Source organism: Engystomops pustulosus, chromosome 4 (assembly GCF_040894005.1).
Source record: "Engystomops pustulosus chromosome 4, aEngPut4.maternal, whole genome shotgun sequence".
In the NCBI taxonomy this organism is placed as follows: Eukaryota; Metazoa; Chordata; class Amphibia; order Anura; family Leptodactylidae; genus Engystomops; species Engystomops pustulosus.
The window spans coordinates 49,411,071-49,429,143 of record NC_092414.1 but is presented as its reverse complement, the minus strand read 5'-3'; positions in this window follow the sequence as shown (position 1 = coordinate 49,429,143).

Genomic DNA, 18,073 nt, shown 5'->3' with positions numbered 1-18,073 from the left:
GCTGGAGCGGAAACGCAAATATAGTGCAACCCACCCGCACGCCCAAGCCCTTAATGTGCACATCTCCAGATTGCTAAGCCTGGAGATGCTGCCCTATAGGCTAGTAGAGACCGAGGCCTTTCGCAGCCTCATGGCGGCGGCCGCCCCTCGGTATTCGGTCCCCAGCCGCCACTACTTTTCCCGATGTGCCATACCAGCCCTGCACCAGCACGTGTCAGACAACATAATCCGTGCCCTGACCAACGCCGTTTCTGACAAGGTCCACCTGACCACGGACACGTGGACGAGTGCTGCCGGGCAGGGCCACTATATATCGCTGACGGCACATTGGGTTAACTTGGTGGAGGCTGGGACCGAGTCTGACCCTGCGGCTGGTCATATACTGCCGACGCCGAGGATTGCGGGGCCTACCTCGGTCCAGGTGTTTCAGGCCTACTATGCCTCCTCCTCCTCCCACCCCTCCTCCACCTCCTCCTCCGAACGACCATCCGTGGGCATGGCGCCATCAGTCGGTAGCTCTAGGCACAGCAGCAGTGCCGTCGCTAAGCGACAGCAGGCGGTGCTCAAACTGCTGAGCCTAGGCGATAAAAGGCACACCGCCCAAGAACTATTACAGGGCATCACGGCGCAGACTGATCTGTGGCTGGCACCGCTGAACCTGAAGCCAGGCATGGTTGTGTGTGACAACGGCCGTAACCTGGTGGCGGCTCTGCAACTCGGCAGACTGACACATGTGCCATGCCTGGCCCATGTGTTAAATCTGATAGTTCAGCGTTTCCTCAAGACATACCCCAATCTGTCTGATTTGCTCACGAAGGTGCGCCGCATCTGTGCGCATTTCAGGAAGTCCAGCACAGATGCTGCCACTCTCAGGGCAGCGCAGCGCCGCCTCCAACTGCCCGCTCACCGACTGTTGTGCGACGTGCCCACGAGGTGGAATTCAACACTGACCATGTTATCCAGAGTTTACCAGCAGCGCCGAGCGATTGTAGACTGCCAGATGTCAACTTCCACCAGAACTGGTAGTCAGGTCAGTCAGCTTCCTCAAGTCTACAATGAGGAGTGGACGTGGATGTCTGATATCTGTCAGGTGCTGAGTAACTTTGAGGAGTCAACACAGATGGTCAGTGGCGATGCCGCCATCATCAGCCTCACCATCCCGCTGCTTGGCCTGTTGAAAAACTCTCTGGTCAGCATGAAGTCGGAAGCTTTGCGCTCATCACAAGAGACGGGGGAAGAAGATTCCCTTGTTGATAGCCAAAGCACCCTTAGGTCTGTTTCTCAGCGCATATCGGAGGAGGTGGAGGTGGAGGAGGATGAGGAGGAAGAGGAGGAGAATGTTGGCGAGACACAAGAGGGGACCATTGTTGAGTCCTTCACTGTTGAGCGTGTATGGGCAGAAGAAGAGTTGGAGGAGTTGGAGGAGGAGGAAATGGACAATCAGGCCAGTGAGGGGAGTGAATTCTTACGCGTTGGTACTCTGGCGCATATGGCAGATTTCATGCTAGGCTGCCTATCCCGTGACCCTCGCGTTCAAAGAATTTATTCCAGCACCGATTACTGGGTGTTCACTCTCCTGGACCCACGGTACAAGCAAAATCTTTCCACTCTCATCCCTGGAGAGGAAAGGAGTGTGAGAATGCATGAATACCAGCAGGCCCTGGTGCACAAGCTGAAACAGTATTTCCCTTCTGACAGCGCTAGCGGCAGAGTGCGTAGTTCTGCGGGACAAGTAGCGAGGGAGAGTAGGCGAGCAGGCAGCTTGTCCAGCACTGGCAAGGGTACGCTTTACAAGGCTTTTGCCAGCTTTATGTCACCCCAGCAAGACACTGTCACCTGTCCCCAGTCTCGGCAGAGTAGGGCTGATCTTTACAGAAAGATGGTGAGGGAGTACGTAGCTGACCATACCATCGTCCTAAATGATCACACAGCTCCCTACAACGACTGGGTTTCAAAGCTGGACATGTGGCACGAACTGGCGCTGTACGCCTTGGAGGTTCTTGCCTGCCCTGCCGCTAGCGTCTTGTCCGAGCGGGTTTTCAGTGCAGCTGGTGGCATCATCACCGATAAGCGTACACGCCTGTCGACTGACAGCGCTGACAGGCTGACGCTTATCAAGATGAATAAAGCCTGGATTTCTCCTAATTTCCAATCTCCACCAGGTGAAGGAAGCTCAACCTGAATAATTTATCCACTCCTCCTCCTCCTCATTTTCCTCCTTCTCCTCCTCTTTGTACAGTAAAGCAGAGGAAACTGGCTATTTTTTGACAGGGCCCACTGGCTCTAGCTATAGTACTTTATGCATTTAATTTTTATGGAGGGCCACCGACCCGGTCCTCTGTTTTAAACAATTTTTGGGAGTGCCACATACAGGCACTCAATCTATTCAATTTTTCTGGAGGGCCACCTACCTGCTCCTCTGGTTTGAAAACTTTTTTGGACTGCCACATAAAGGCACTCAATCTATTCAATTTTTCTGGAGGGCCACCTACCTGCTCCTCTGGTTTGAAAACTTTTTTGGACTGCCACATACAGGCACTCAATCTATTCCATTTTTCTGGAGGGCCACCTACCTGCTCCTCTGGTTTGAAAACTTTTTTGGACTGCCACATACAGGCACTCAATCTATTCAATTTTTCTGGAGGGCCACCTACCTGCTCCTCTGGTTTGAAAACTTTTTTGGACTGCCACATACAGGCACTCAATCTATTCCATTTTTCTGGAGGGCCACCTACCTGCTCCTCTGGTTTGAAAACTTTTTTGGACTGCCACATACAGGCACTCAATCTATTCCATTTTTCTGGAGGGCCACCTACCTGCTCCTCTGGTTTGAAAACTTTTTTGGACTGCCACATACAGGCACTCAATCTATTCCATTTTTCTGGAGGGCCACCTACCTGCTCCTCTGGTTTGAAAACTTTTTTGGACTGCCACATACAGGCACTCAATCTATTCCATTTTTCTGGAGGGCCACCTACCTGCTCCTCTGGTTTGAAAACTTTTTTGGACTGCCACATACAGGCACTCAATCTATTCCATTTTTCTGGAGGGCCACCTACCTGCTCCTCTGGTTTGAAAACTTTTTTGGACTGCCACATACAGGCACTATCCAAATTGAATTGTCTCCATAGCAGCCTCCACACGTTGTCTCCATTGCTACCTCCAAAAGTCGTCCATATAGCTGCCTCCATACATCGTCCCTTTATCAAACGAGGTGTGTCAGGCCGAAATTTGGGTTGTTTTCATGGATTCCACATCAAAGTTGTTAACTTTGTCACCACCCTGCTGTGTTATCCACAAAATACACTGGCAAACTTTTACCATTTACGGATATTATTTCAGCGCTTCTTGCGCATCTGTTTACATTCCCCTCACCCGCCATATCCTAAACTTATAAGAACGCTACTACACTTGATCTTATACAAAAGGTTCTTAGAAGTGCTGTTTGGGGAGTAGCCTAGAGACAGGGGCTTGGATTGGTGAAAGCTCGCCTGGCAGCGGAGCGCCAGCTCCATGCCAAGAACCAACTAACATAGTTTTAACTGCAGCACCTTTAATCTACTACTAGTTCACTGCCTCCATACATGGCCGCCTTATCAAACGTGCTGTGTCAGGCAGAATTTTGGGTTGTTTTCATGGCTTCCACAACAAACTTGTTAACTTTGTCGCCACCCTGCTGTGTAATCCTCAAAATATACTGGCAAACTTTTACCATTTACGGATATTATTTCAGCGCTTCTTGCGCATCTGTTTACATTCCCCTCACCCGCCATATTCCAAACTTATAAGAACGCTACTACACTTAACTTGGTGCAGGCTGGGACCGAGTCTGACCCTGGGGCTGGTCATATACTGCCGACGCAGAGGATTGCGAGGCCTACCTCGGTCCAGGTGTTTCAGGCCTACTATGCCTCCTCCTCCTCCCACCCCTCCTCCACCTCCTCCTCCTCCGAATTACCATCCGTGGGCATGGCGCCATCAGTCGGTAGCTCTAGGCACAGCAGCAGTGCCGTCGCTAAGCGACAGCAGGCGGTGCTCAAACTGCTGAGCCTAGGTGATAAAAGGCACACCGCCCAAGAGCTATTACAGGGCATTCCACATCAAACTTGTTAACTTTGTCGCCACCGTGCTGTGTAAGCCACAAAATATACTGGAAAACTTTTTTCATTTACGGATATTATTTCAGCGCTTCTTGCGCAGATGTTTACATTCCCCTCACCCGCCATATCCCAAACTTATAAGAACGCTACTACACTTGATCTTATACAAAAGGTTCTTAGAAGTGCTGTTTGGGGAGTAGCCTAGAGACAGGGGCTTGGATTGGCGAAAGCTCGCCTGGCAGCGGAGCGCCAGCTCCATGCCAAGATCCAACTAACATAGTTTTAACTGCAGCACCTTTAATCTACTACTAGTTCACTGCCTCCATACATGGTCCCCTTATCAAACGAGCTGTGTCAGGCAGAATTTTGGATTGTTTTCATGGCTTCCATGTTAACTTTGTCGCCACCCTGCTGTGTAATCCACAAAATATACTGGCAAATTTTATCATGTACCGATATTATTTGAGCGCTTCTTGCTCACCTCCTTTGGTTCCTCTCTGCCACCCATTGGTTTGAAGCCTGAGTCCATTTAGGGTATGTCGCCATGCCACTCTCTAGCCTGCCGCTGCTGCCGCTGCCTCTGCATGCCGTCCCCTATAGTGTCAGGGTCAATTATTGGATGTTTTAGATGCTATCTAGCTTCATTCTGTCACTCTGTCATGGCCATGCTGTTGCCCATAATTTTGGCATAATGGTGCGATTAAGCAGCCTCAGAGGCATCCATGCATGCTGCCCCTGCTGTTTCCTGTCCATTTCCGTGGTGTTTCCATCCTTTTCTGAGGTTCCCAGGTGTTTGGCCAAGCTTCCCTGTGCAGAGCCTTGGTCCCCTTGAAAAATGCTCGAGTCTCCCATTGACTTCAATGGGGCTCGTTACTCGAAACGAGCACTCGAGCATCGGGAAAAGTTCGTCTCGAATAACGAGTACCCGAGCATTTTAGTGCTCGCTCATCTCTAATCAGCACCAAAATCAGCTGTGCTAAAATAAATAGGAGAATGCATAAATGTCTCACCCAAATGGTATATATTTAAATGCTATAAATAAAACAGAACTGGTCTGTCAGTACCAAAAAATAAAAAAAATTCTAAAAACCAGAATACATATTCCAGTAGTATCATCAGATATATCCACAAAAGAAAGTACAGTCTAAAAAAATGTATCCTAATGTGCCCTGATCTTATGTCCTGAAATTGATGGCAATATCTCACATAAATATAAATGTATGTCCGTAAATATTGACCTCAAATAATGCTGACAACACCATAAATGTATATAGGAATAAATCATAAGCATTGCAGATTAAACCACTGCCGGTAGGTGTATTTTGAGCTAAGTAGACATACAGTATGTTGCACATATATATGGTGTATATAGTACTAATGTGCAGATACAAACCTTTACAGTTTTGTCGGCACATTTAGAGCTGCTCTGATCTCACCACCAGTGATGTCAGTCAGCTCCACATGGCTCCAGCATCCCGAAGTGTAGGAAGGTAAGGGATGTGAACTGATGATTTTCACTCTTTCTTCAGTATCAGTAGTGGAAACACGTATAGAAGTTGAGCACTACAGCATCAGCATATGTAATGTGTACACATACGGCTATATTACATTATATACAGTATTATAATGTAATATTAAATTATAAATTATATTAAAGAAGAGTCCAATATCCTCAGGAACCTGCAACATTAAGATAATGAACATTGACAGGGACTAGGTTATCATTTTAAGCTACAACGCTGAAGGACTACATTCATGTTCCTGCAACAGCGATCCATCTATATCCAGCCTCATGTAAGTGGATTAACTATTTTATGACATTCACTTGATGGCAGTTGACTTCGGGACGTCGGAGCCATGTGGAGCTGACTGACGTCACTGTTGGTGCGATCAGAGCAGCGCTAAACATGCCAACAGAACTGTAAGTGTTGCCCTGTTTTGTTTTTACTACAGCGGAAAAATTTGTATTTACACAAATCCTATATACACCGGTGGACAGTTCCTATGTGCAGGATATGGCTACTTATTCAAAATAGACTGCTACCTTTGTGACCCGCAGTGATTAACTCCGCAATGCTTATGATTAATTCCTATATATATGACATTCTTGGTGTTGCCAGTGTTATTTGTGGTCAATACTTACTTACATAGATTTATATTTGTATGAGATTACATTGCCATCAATTTCGGGACAATCAGGACACCTCAGGATCAAATGTTTATAGACTGTACTTTCATTTGTGGATATATCTGATGATGACAGGGCCGGCACCAGCACTGGGCATACCTGGGCAAGTGCTGGGGCCTAGAGCTGCTAAGGGGACCCACATCAGGCTTTAAATAAGGAATCCATGTGGTGAGGGGGGCTTTACATAAAATAACCACGTGGGGCCTGTAAATAAAATAACCATAAGAGGGCTGTTTGGTAAGCTAAACTCGGGATTATTTTAGAGAACAGGAAACTGTTTTAGCTTATTATACCAAGGATGCTACGAAAACTGAAGTGAACTGTAAAAAAAAATGTAGTTTGCTAAAAAAAAAAAACTATTTAATTTGAATAAAATAAACAGTTTTTTTTTAGATTATCATTTTGAATCAAATTTAGAATGCATTTTTTAAATTAGCGATCTGTTAACAAAATAATTATTTATTCTCAACGTAGAATTTGATCATTTCAATTAAAATCTCAGCTAATGTGAAAGTTGAAAATTAAAATTTTGAATTCAGGTAATGTAGTATTTGACTGACTTGAAATCTCAGGTGCTGGTACAGCCATGCCTGGATAATCTTAATAACAGTGAGGATGTCCACATTGGCTGTGGATTGGCATATCTTCTTGTTGGTGATGATAGGTGGTGAACATGCACACTTGACGCAGGGCAGGGCATAAACTCCAAGGCATAGATGTCCTATTTTCCCACCTGGAAAAACAGGGAGGATCCATTCTTCATATCAGGATGTGGGTTCATAGATAATCTTCCAACGTGTGAGTCACAGTCTGCCTCCAGGTTCTATATGACGTATCCAATTGTGGTGAAGGTTACGAAGGATTGAACATGGCATGTCACATTGTGGCAATGCTATCTATCACTACTGAGGTGGTGATGGTGCTCCTCCTGCATTAGCAATGTACTCATCCTCGCGCTGCCACTGAGCTCTCAGTGTAAAATGGGTACTCCATCAGTAGTGCTTTCACCAAAGTGCACTTGCACTTCCTCATTTTTCTCTCATGCTCTATTGTTGGAATGAAGGATGCTACACGTAGATCTAGTGTAGATCCAGCAGGGTGGCCACCCAGTATTAGGCACAGTTGTCCAGCTGTCCTCGGTGATTAGATCTTCTGTTTTGCATCTCCCAAGCCACTCTCCAGTGTTGCCCGCAAGCTGCTCTGGGTGGAATGAGATGATAGTGCTGACAATGACAATATCTACACTGACCATATTGGTGGCACATTGAAAGCAGTGCAGCACAATACAAATGCCCCTCATGGAGATCCAGAGTTGGAGTTGGTGGGGTAGTTCTCTTGGTCACTATTTTGCCTTACTCAAGCATCCTGGAGCTGGAATTCAACTATTGCCTTCTGCTTCACCCTTTCCAGTATTTGAAAAGTTGAATTCCACCAAATTGGTACATGACATATGAGGTTGGGTGGGAAGGCCAAAGTTCCTTTGCAGTGTAGATAGTTGAGCAGCAGCAGGTTGAGAATGCTCAAAATATGTATACAAAATACAAACTTTATTCAGGGCATGTCTGTATAATTGGTCAGGAATCTTTGCACTACCGAGTTGAGCATATGAGCAAGGCAAAGGACTATGTTGTAACCTGGTTAAACCCATGGCTGCTACAAGGTTACAGCCATTTTCGCACACCGCCTTGCTGGCTTGAGGTTTGGTGACAGTACCCATTCATAGGTCAGCTCCTGGATTCCAGTTCACAGCTCTGGGGTGGTGTCTGGCCTTTCACCAAAACAGATGAGTTTCAGAATAGCCTGCTGTATTTTCCCCATGGCTTTGCTAAAACTGGTAGGGTAGGCACTTCACCAACTGAATAAAGAAGTGGGAGAGAAGGAAGCAGAGAATGACTCAACTGAAGGCAAGGAGTGCTGTACAGCATAGCCCAGCTGCCATTACATTAACCCAGTGGGCAGTTAAGGAGATATAACGTCCATGCCCATGCTTACTCGCCCATGTGTCACTTGTGTGGTGCACCTTGGGACTAATGTCATTTCAAAGTGTACACCTGATTTTGCCCACAACCTGTTGATGCAAACCTTATGGCCTTCCAAGAAACATAATGATGACTGGGAATTACATATTATAGGACAGCTGCCACCATATGATCTTTTAAGCTGTCAATCTCCACCAGCATATCAAAGGTCATCAATTTGGAAATGAACTGATTCCAGACCAGAGCTCGTTCATAAGATGGCCCAAACTACCACTTACCCTCCATTATTTGTGGGATAGAAATTTGAATGGATTTTGGGGATGGTGGGTAGTGGTGGGTCCCCTCCCTTTGTGGGGACACATGTGGCCTTGTCACTCAGGAGGTGGTGGTAGAGGCTGACTGAAGCAGAAGAGGGAGCCTCACGTGTTTGCGAGCTTTATTGGTATCTGATTCACTGCAGCTAATGTTTACTTTGCACATGCTTGGTCATACATGAAGTGATCAGATTGTTGAGACTTTGGTCGCGCTGTATAGACTGCTGGGAGCCCCTGGGTTATTCTTCCAAACTATCAATGCCTTCAATCCATGTTGAGTATACAACCTTGTAATCACCCCTGGCATCTTCTACCACTGAGCTCTCACCATCAGTCTGCACATTGCAGAAACTCACAGCAGTTGTCAGTTGGGTTGCATCATCATCATAGATCTCTTGTAATGGTCCACCTACCACACCCTCATTTGATAATATGATACTAAGAAGTTTGCAAATACAACATTCTCTACATGTACAGTAAAAATAATCAGAGTATTCAATGTATAAATTGATTGGTACCAGACAAAATAATAATTCCAGTTTGGACATTGAGGGCCAAATTTACTAAAGGCCCTGTGTTAGTTTTCTGTCACATTTGAGTCCCATGCCAAACATTTGTGTTGTGACAATGCGACACACTATAGCCAACGCAACATTCTGCACTGAAACTGGCGTAGTGATACACAGTCGGACCGTGCGCAAAATTTATCATACACAGCCCAATGTTAAAGGTGCACCAAAAAAAAATGTTGGTACACTCTGTTGGAGCAGTGCAGGGAAAGCCAGATTCAGATTTGATAAATGTGGGCCTGAGGATTCAGTTAAAAGCAAAGTCTTACTAGTTTTTAGTCAGCCCTTTCAATAGATAAAATCTTCATGCTTTTCAATTTTTCGACAACCAAAATGTAGACCTTTTCAGAATTCTAGTGTTACTTCGAGGTAACAATGCTCTCTTGATAAGTCAAGTGGCAGCTAATTAGACCAAGTGTTTCTAAAGGAGCAGAGTCCATGTTACCTGAATTGTTGCGGATCATCACCTGCGGCACTCTCCCTGTCACATGCTAAATGGGAAACACTTGTTCAGATCCTTGCAAGTTCACAGAAGCGTATCCGATGCATTGGTCTCACTAAAGCATTTGTCAATCAAATGGAGAGGAGAGCAGCTGTATACATCTATGACCACCTACTACTGGAAGCAGTGTTTTCTTTTAGCCCTGAAGGAACATAAGAGATAAAAATCAGGGAAACGTAATACAGACTACCTGAGAGATAAACAGATGTGTTTTTTTTACTATGTAAGATAAACTAGGTACCATTGCACCTGCTCGAGGCACCACCAGCAGAACTTGATGTATTCTTATTATTTAGAAAGAATTTTTTCGTTTTTTGTAGGCTAGACTTTAATTATGCTGTTTAGAAATGAGATGTCAAAATTGTAAATGGGAGAAAAACCAACTTGACCCCAGTTCCTTCTTTTTTTTAACTTGACCTTTGTTGAACTCTCATTGTTCGAAAAAAGGAAGAAAAAACACCAAACAGGAAACTTTTGTATGTAATATACCATCTCTAACCTGTAAACATGACAACAATGCCATCTATTTTTTCACTCATAAAAAGTTTGTTCTCATGAAAAATTGTATGGTTAATGTTCTATATGTTATGTAATAAATGTTCTATTGTGTTATAAGTTAGAATTAAAAACTTTGAACACTATTTCTCTTTAGCATATATTATCACCATCTGTATGTATCAATAAAACATGAATTAATTATATACTGATTTGGATAACTTTGGATAATGAGATTTATATTATTTACTTTGTTAAAAAATATATTGTTAATCACATATTCACCGAAATTACAATATATATTTCATTTAGAATTGCAATATTCTAAAATGATTCTTTTTCATTGTCTGTTCTGATTGGACAGTGTCATAATATCTGAGTGGATAAGGTTGTGAAAAGATGCAGGTCATAAAACCCTACATTGTTGATCTGGAGAAAAGGAAAACCCATGGTCTCACTGCTCATACAGTAAGAAATCCCAGTATATGATGATGGTGGTGAAGGAAAACATCTTTTCTCTAGACCTACAGATCTAGGTGTAAAACAATCTTTAGAAATATCTCTATACTGTAATTTTAAGTATTTATAGATTGTAATGAGACCCCCCCCATAACCATGGGTGCTATCTAACACCATCTGCTTTTTTACATGGTCAGAACTGATGATGGGTTCCCTTTAACCCATTGCTGCACTATGATCCCCATTGTCATGGTGCGCCAGCAGGTGTACGAAGAGGACTCTTTATAAACACTGGGTATTTGCAGCAAAATTCGGCAAACAGCCACCACTAGCACCAGACATGGTCACAGGGGTATTTTAATGTTGGTGGTGCATGCATCTTGGGGCAGGGTATATGAGGATTTCCCTACAGAGCTGTAACAGTGTGCCACAGCCACATTGTTATAGATTCTGCTGAGTAACAAGCCTGGGAGTCTCACTTAGTCTTCCAGCTATTAATTTAACAAATCATTGTTCCCCGATGATGTTACGTGGGGATTGAAGGGTGATCGATTGCTGTGACAACCAGGAGTCTATGTGAGACTCCCAGGCCTGTCACTCAGCATGATCTTAAACAGTGTGGCCGTGCCACGCTGTTATAGATCAGGAGGAAAATTCTCATATACTGCAATACTGTAGTATTGTAATATATGTTAGGATTGATCAGACCCCTAAGGGTACTTGAACCCTAGTATATAGACGCTTGGTCTATAAATTCAGTAACACTAAATTTTAATAACCTAAAAATTCAAATCACACCCCTTTCCTTAGAACTGATACAAAAATAATTAAACAAATAAGATCTTAAACATGTTAGGTATCACCGTGTTTCAAAATGCTTGAGCAAAATATAAAAATGGTTATTTTCAGCAGTGAACTGCGGTGAAATAGCACCCAAATGTCTGAATCTCCACTTTTTGTCATTTTGCAACACATAAAAAGTGACCAAAAAGTTTTGCAGTCCCCAAAATGGTAGCAATGAAAACATCAGTTTGTTTTGCTAAAGACTTTAATTTTTTCAAAACATACATCTAAAATTTGTATCTCTGTGATCATACCGACGCAAAGAAAAAAAGTAGAGGTGGCATTTAGAGTGCACAGTGAAAACAGGGCCCCAAAGCAAATGGTAAAAATTTGTTTTTTATCAATTTCACTGCATTTCAAATTTTTTTCCAGCCTCCCAGTACATGACATGGAATATTAACCCCTTAAGGACCATGCCCCTTTTTGTTTTTGATTCTTTATTTTTCACTCCCCACCTTCAAAAATCTGTAACTTTTTTATTTTTTCATGTAGAGAGCTGTGTGATGGCTTGTTTTCTGCGTAACAAATAGCACTTCATCGTGATGGTATTTAAAATTCTATGCCGTATACTGAGAAGTGGGAAAAAAATTCTTAATGCAGTGAAAATGATGAAAAAACACATTTGCGCCATTTCTTGTGGGCTTGGATTTTACGTCTTTCACTGTGTGCCCTGTTTTGCCGTCTTCTTGTGCTAATTCCTTCTTCATACTTTGGTGTATGGTAGTGTAATTTTTTTGCAACTTTTGATGAGGTTTTCAATGCTTTTATTTTTAGGATTGTACGATCTTTTGATCACTTTTTATTGAATTTTTTATATTTTTCAAAATGACAAAAAGTTTCCCATTTACTAGAGAAATTTCATATCCAAATATATTCAATGGTCTGTCTGTTGCTGTAAATGCAGGCCATTTTATGGCACTTTGCAGATCACTGTTTGGTGTACTTGCTATAAATCTTTAGGCCACCTACCAATGAAATAGAGAATAGTCCTGACACAACATTCCCGTTCATTCTGGGCCATTTACTGTAACTCCAGCCACTTTTGAAACTCCTTTGAACATGAGATTTATATGAATAACCTTAATCTGAATGAATGTTTCCCTGCAAATGGTGTATTCTCATGATGTGTATGGAGACAGACTATTTCCTAATAAATCATGAGGGGAGCAGCAGGAGAGGCTGCTGTAGACCTGTTCAACAATGGTGTCTCAGTCCGAATAGCTTTTGAGTTTAATGAGTAGATTGAATGTGGATATTACACTTCTGACCTTGTGCTCGCTTTTATGTCACACTCCTTATATGACTCCCACAGAAAGAAAACAATGTGGGCCCATTTCTAATTTTTTATGCAAGAGCACAACACAGCAAATGAGTTCTAGTTAAAGCCTGATTTTAATAATTATGGCCCTTAGGTATATGGATTTCACTTGGTTTTATGTGCTTATATGTTTGGATTTATGTAGGAAAGAGCTAAAATATACACATGATAAAGGTATTCCAATAGCATATTAAACACAATTCAACCTAAAAGACATAACCTACTTCACTAACATTTTTATTAACTATTTATTTTGCATGAGGTGGGGAGAGCTTGACTTCAGTGCTAAACTCTCCACCTCTGTGTCCTTTTACAATCAATTTACATCTTATACATGTTTTTTTTGTATGATGCCCTGGACCATGAAAGAGACACGATCTTATAAGGTGTTAATCTGCTTGACAATATTCTGATTGTGGTATATATTAGGACTGGTTCAGCTGATAGGTTCCCTTCAAGCATGATTAACAAAATACTTTCCACCCAAAACAATAGTAACCTTATTGACTGCATTATATTCAAAGAGGTCAGTCAGAATGGGATTGTGTCTGTCCTTGAAGGCTTCCAGCCCCATAATGTAACATCAAAACTGAAATTCTGATTCCAAGTTCCCAGCTTCAAGTTTACAAGTACCTACAATATTAAATACTCAGAGGGGTATTTCACACATTAGTGTAAAAGCAGCCCAAGGCCTATGCACGACCGTATGTTTTTTCTTGTATATACAGATATTTTGGCTGTAAATATAGGGTGTTTTTCACCTATATGAGCACATATGGCACCATATGCATGTAAAACACGGTGGGCTGGCAGCCTATTGGCTGTATGACAGAATTCACCTTCCACTGGTTCTGGTCTCCCTAGTTACTGCACATATATATGGCAGCATACGGTGCACAACTGTATTCTGTATTCTATGCAATCTGTATTTCATACATTCCCATTGACTGATATGCGACATACAGAACGGAACTACATGAGAAAATAGGGCATTCACCATAATTTTTTGACGTCTCACTCACAGTAAAAGGGAATGGGGCTGTATGCTACACATACAGGCGGTCCCCTATTTAAGAACACCTGACTTACATACGACCCCTAGTTATAAACGGACCTCTGGATTTTGGTAATTTACTGTACTTTATCCCTAGGCTACAATAAACAACTGTTTATCCGGGTTCTTATGACAATCCAACATTTTTAAAATTCAATTGTCACAGAGACCAAAAAGATTTTGACTGGGGTTACAATAATAAAGTATATGGTTTCGACTTACATACAAACTCAACTTAAGAACAAACCTACAGAACCTATCTTGTATGTAACCCGGGGACTGCCTGTATATGATACAACTTTAATAATCCCACATGGGGAAACGATGTACAGTATATACAGCCATTTTCATACATTTATGTGCATAAGGCCTAATAATAATTAAGGACAGCTGGAATCCATATAAAACCCTGAGAGATTTCTAGGTAAGCTCCTGAGATAGCAAAGCTCATATACAAACTATCATGTCAACCATAAAGACATGATGTATTTACAGAGTGGCGTTACAGAACGACATCATTATATTTTATCACCTGCTATAATTATTAGATATTATAGCACCAGGTAAATGCTCTATAATATATATATATTGAAAAATCTACTTCTCTGCAGTTTATTGAAGAAGCCAATTTCCGTTTAGCGAGAAAACAGCAATTAATCACCAATTACAGAATGGTTAACCTCCATTGTGTAAAATGCAAATAACATTGTCTGAGAACAAAATCTAAATGGACCATTGTCTCTGGTTTTTCATGGCTTATGCATACATTATTTGTTTCTATAGTGAGACTTAGCGCTGCTCTGCCCGTATATTTAGTTTTATGAAGGGGTCTCATGTGCATACTCAAAAGGGTCATCTCTTCACCGGATTAAAACTGGGTCGTTTCCATATCCATAAAACTTTTCCCTCATAAATCTGCATAAAAACTCCCCAAATTGTGTTATGCAAATGAACGGGCATTGTGAAAGAATAGCCGTCTCAAGAAATAAAAGAGTCATAGTTGATGGATATTTGCATACATTTAACTCAGGCGTTACCTGAAAATAGTTGCTTGCAGTATTTTGCTTTATGTTTTTTTTAATGATCTGATAATTATTATAATTGTTAAGAAATCTTAAAGGGAATCTACCATCAAAATCCAGCTGGATCATAGATCCACACTCTGTATATTATTTAGGGCCTGTTCCTTCTTTTATGCTAATGAACCAGAAGGGCTCTGGTGGGTGTTACCAGAGCTCCTCCATGCTGCGCCTTCACAGTATGTTACAATGTTCAAGGAGCACTTCCCTTTCTGCTGTGTGTTAAAACTTCCTCTGCTACAGTGAGATTACATCAGGGAGAGGTAACTGCTGAGGGATTGGAAGGGGAAAGGGGGACTGTGATGCTGCGGCACTGATAATTCCCCCCAGAGCCCTTCTGTCTCATGAGTATAACTTTAAAAGTTGATTTTAGAAGGAAGAATTGAATGGATAACAAATACCATATATACCCTGCTGCTGGCTATATACTGGGGCAGGGGGCTGGCTATATACTGGGGGATATGGGCTGGCAGGCTATATACTGGGGGGCAGGTGCTGGCTATATACTATGGGGCAGGGTCTGGCAGGCTATATACTGGGGAGGCTGTGACCAATGCATTTCCCACCCTCGGCTTACACTCGAGTCAATAGGTTTTAACAGGTTTTTGTGGTAAAATTAGGGGCCTCGTCTTGTACTTGAGTATATACGGTATAAGAAGATTACTACAGTCACAGTGCCTGGATCTATGAGTTATTGTCCCTGGTTTATCCATTCTTGATTTTGATGGTATCTTTCCTTTAACACAATTCCTGTATACATGTTAATATTGCAACTTTACATCCTAATTACTTTGACCGTGTACACGGCCATGATAAAACTGTATGCTAAAGACCTAATGATTTTACTTTCTTTTTCTGTCATCTGTAGACTTAGTGAGGGCTTTATACAGATCTTTTTTCTGATAGAAAGTCTCTAATTTTTATTGCTTGCATGTGAAGCAAAAAACTCTTATCTAACTAAATCTGACATGTTTAGGGCATATTTCTATCTTAGACATCAATAGTTGGGGCTGCATTGTATGTGTTTCTACCCCATGGATGTACATCCTCCTTTAATTATACATTAATAATTAATAATAATGCATTAATTTGTTTTTTCATCCAAGCTGCTGCAACCATTGCCAATGTAATATTCCATCTCACCTCCCATTTCCCCCATCTCCGTGCACCAAATCAGAATTGATTGAGTAATGTTGAAATGACTTTACAATTCTTTTCCATGATTTATTTATTAGTTTGTCTACAGGAGCTATTCATGGCAATGGACTGATGTCGAGTTTTGTTCTTGTTCACACAACGTCAGATTCTCTAATACTGATAACAGTCACAGGTGAGCTCAGGAGAAGAAATCAGACCAAACAACGTATGGTATAATATCTCAAATTCTGCAAACTGGTAGGCAGATGTGATACTTTATTCACCTCACAAAGGATTTTTACAGAAACCCTCAGTGGGATGGACCTGGTGTGGTTAGCTAAAGATAAGAAGTAATGTCCATAGTTCATTGGTTAGTAAATTATAATATGATAATCGCAGAAACTAAGGCTATTTCTTCTTGTAGTGAGCAGTATCGTTATTCAGCCAAGGCCACATTCTTTCACTGCACATGGCTCTGTTATCAATCTTCATCCATAGTCTGGCCTCATCTTAGTTTTCAGCATTTAGCAAGTACAGGCAGTCCCCGGGTTACATACAAGATAGGGTCTGGAGGTTTGTTCTTAAGTTGAATTTGTATGTAAGTCGAAACTGTATATTTTATAATGGAAGTTCTAGACAATTTTTTTTCTTTTGCCCCAGTGACAATTGGAGTTTCAAAATTTTTGGTGTAATTGGACCAAGAATTATCAATAAAGCTTCATTACAGACACCTTACAGCTGATCATTGCAGTCTGGGACTATATTAAAGCATCCAGAGAGCTTCACCAGAGGTCACAGTGGGCAGAGGGGTCCGTCTGTAACTATGGGTTGTCTGTAAGTCGGGTGTCCTTAAGTAGGGGACCGCCTGTATATGAAAAATATAAACATTTTCATTAAACATTAAAAGAAAAAAATATAGAGATATCTTACACAGTTATTCCTAAAATATTCTTTGTACTGTGATAGCCAGTGGTTAAAAAGATGAAAGTTGAAAGTCCTCAGTTGTTGATACCTTTTATTGGCTAACTAAAAAAATGATGACATTTGCAAGCTTTCGTGACTACTCAGGTCTCTTCATCTGCCATGGTATAAGACAATATCTGAATAGAGCACAAATTTATACACAAATGGACACAGTAAGGCTACAATTACACAAACATATGCCCCCCGCCGGCTTACGTCCGGCGCAATGGAGAGGAGGAGGAGCGATCCCTACCCTTTCCATAGAAATTCACGGTGTACGATCTGTACACACGGGGAAAGATAGGACACTTGTGTGGCATGGTAGCGCTCCGTGCGGCCATTGCTGTCTATGGTGGATATATACGGTCGTATGAATACGGCCTAAGGCTATGGTTGATGAGAAAAGTGATAAGAAACAGAATCATCAATGTAAGGATATAAGAATAAACACTAGAAGTAAACATTGTAGCGCTAAGAAGTGAGATGGTTTCATTGCCCCTTTATTGAGATCTGGTCCATGGCAGTGATGACCCCACCAGGTCTGAGAAGCAGATTCCTTAAGAGACATAAGATTATAAATCCATGTGACAGTTATTCCTTCCAATCATACAGATGTTTTTAGTCACTACCAATATCATTTTCTCAGGCCTTTGTGAAGAAGAACACAATCACTGCCTGCTTTACAATACTTGTGTGACAGGTGTGTTTCTAGCACTTGAGTAGAGGGTTGTTAAATGAAGGCTCTGCTTTACCTGTAATTAACAAAGTCAAATGAAATAATAGGGCTTAGTTAGTCTCCTGATTACTAGGCTGGTTAAGACAATTAGACAAATTATCAAGGAAGTGTTAGTTTAAGACATAACAGCAAATTGCTGTCTTTGAGATGTTGATATGTGGTACAATTAAATGGAAAGCTCAGTATAAATTAACCTTGCAGGTTTTAAAGCAATAGAAAAACACCCAGAAGGTCGCTTGGACATTTTTGGTATAAGACGTATTCGCTTTGGCTTGATGGGTCTTTGAAAAACAAGTTGATTTGCTGGTTTAAGTATTCAAACCATGATTTGCTCTCA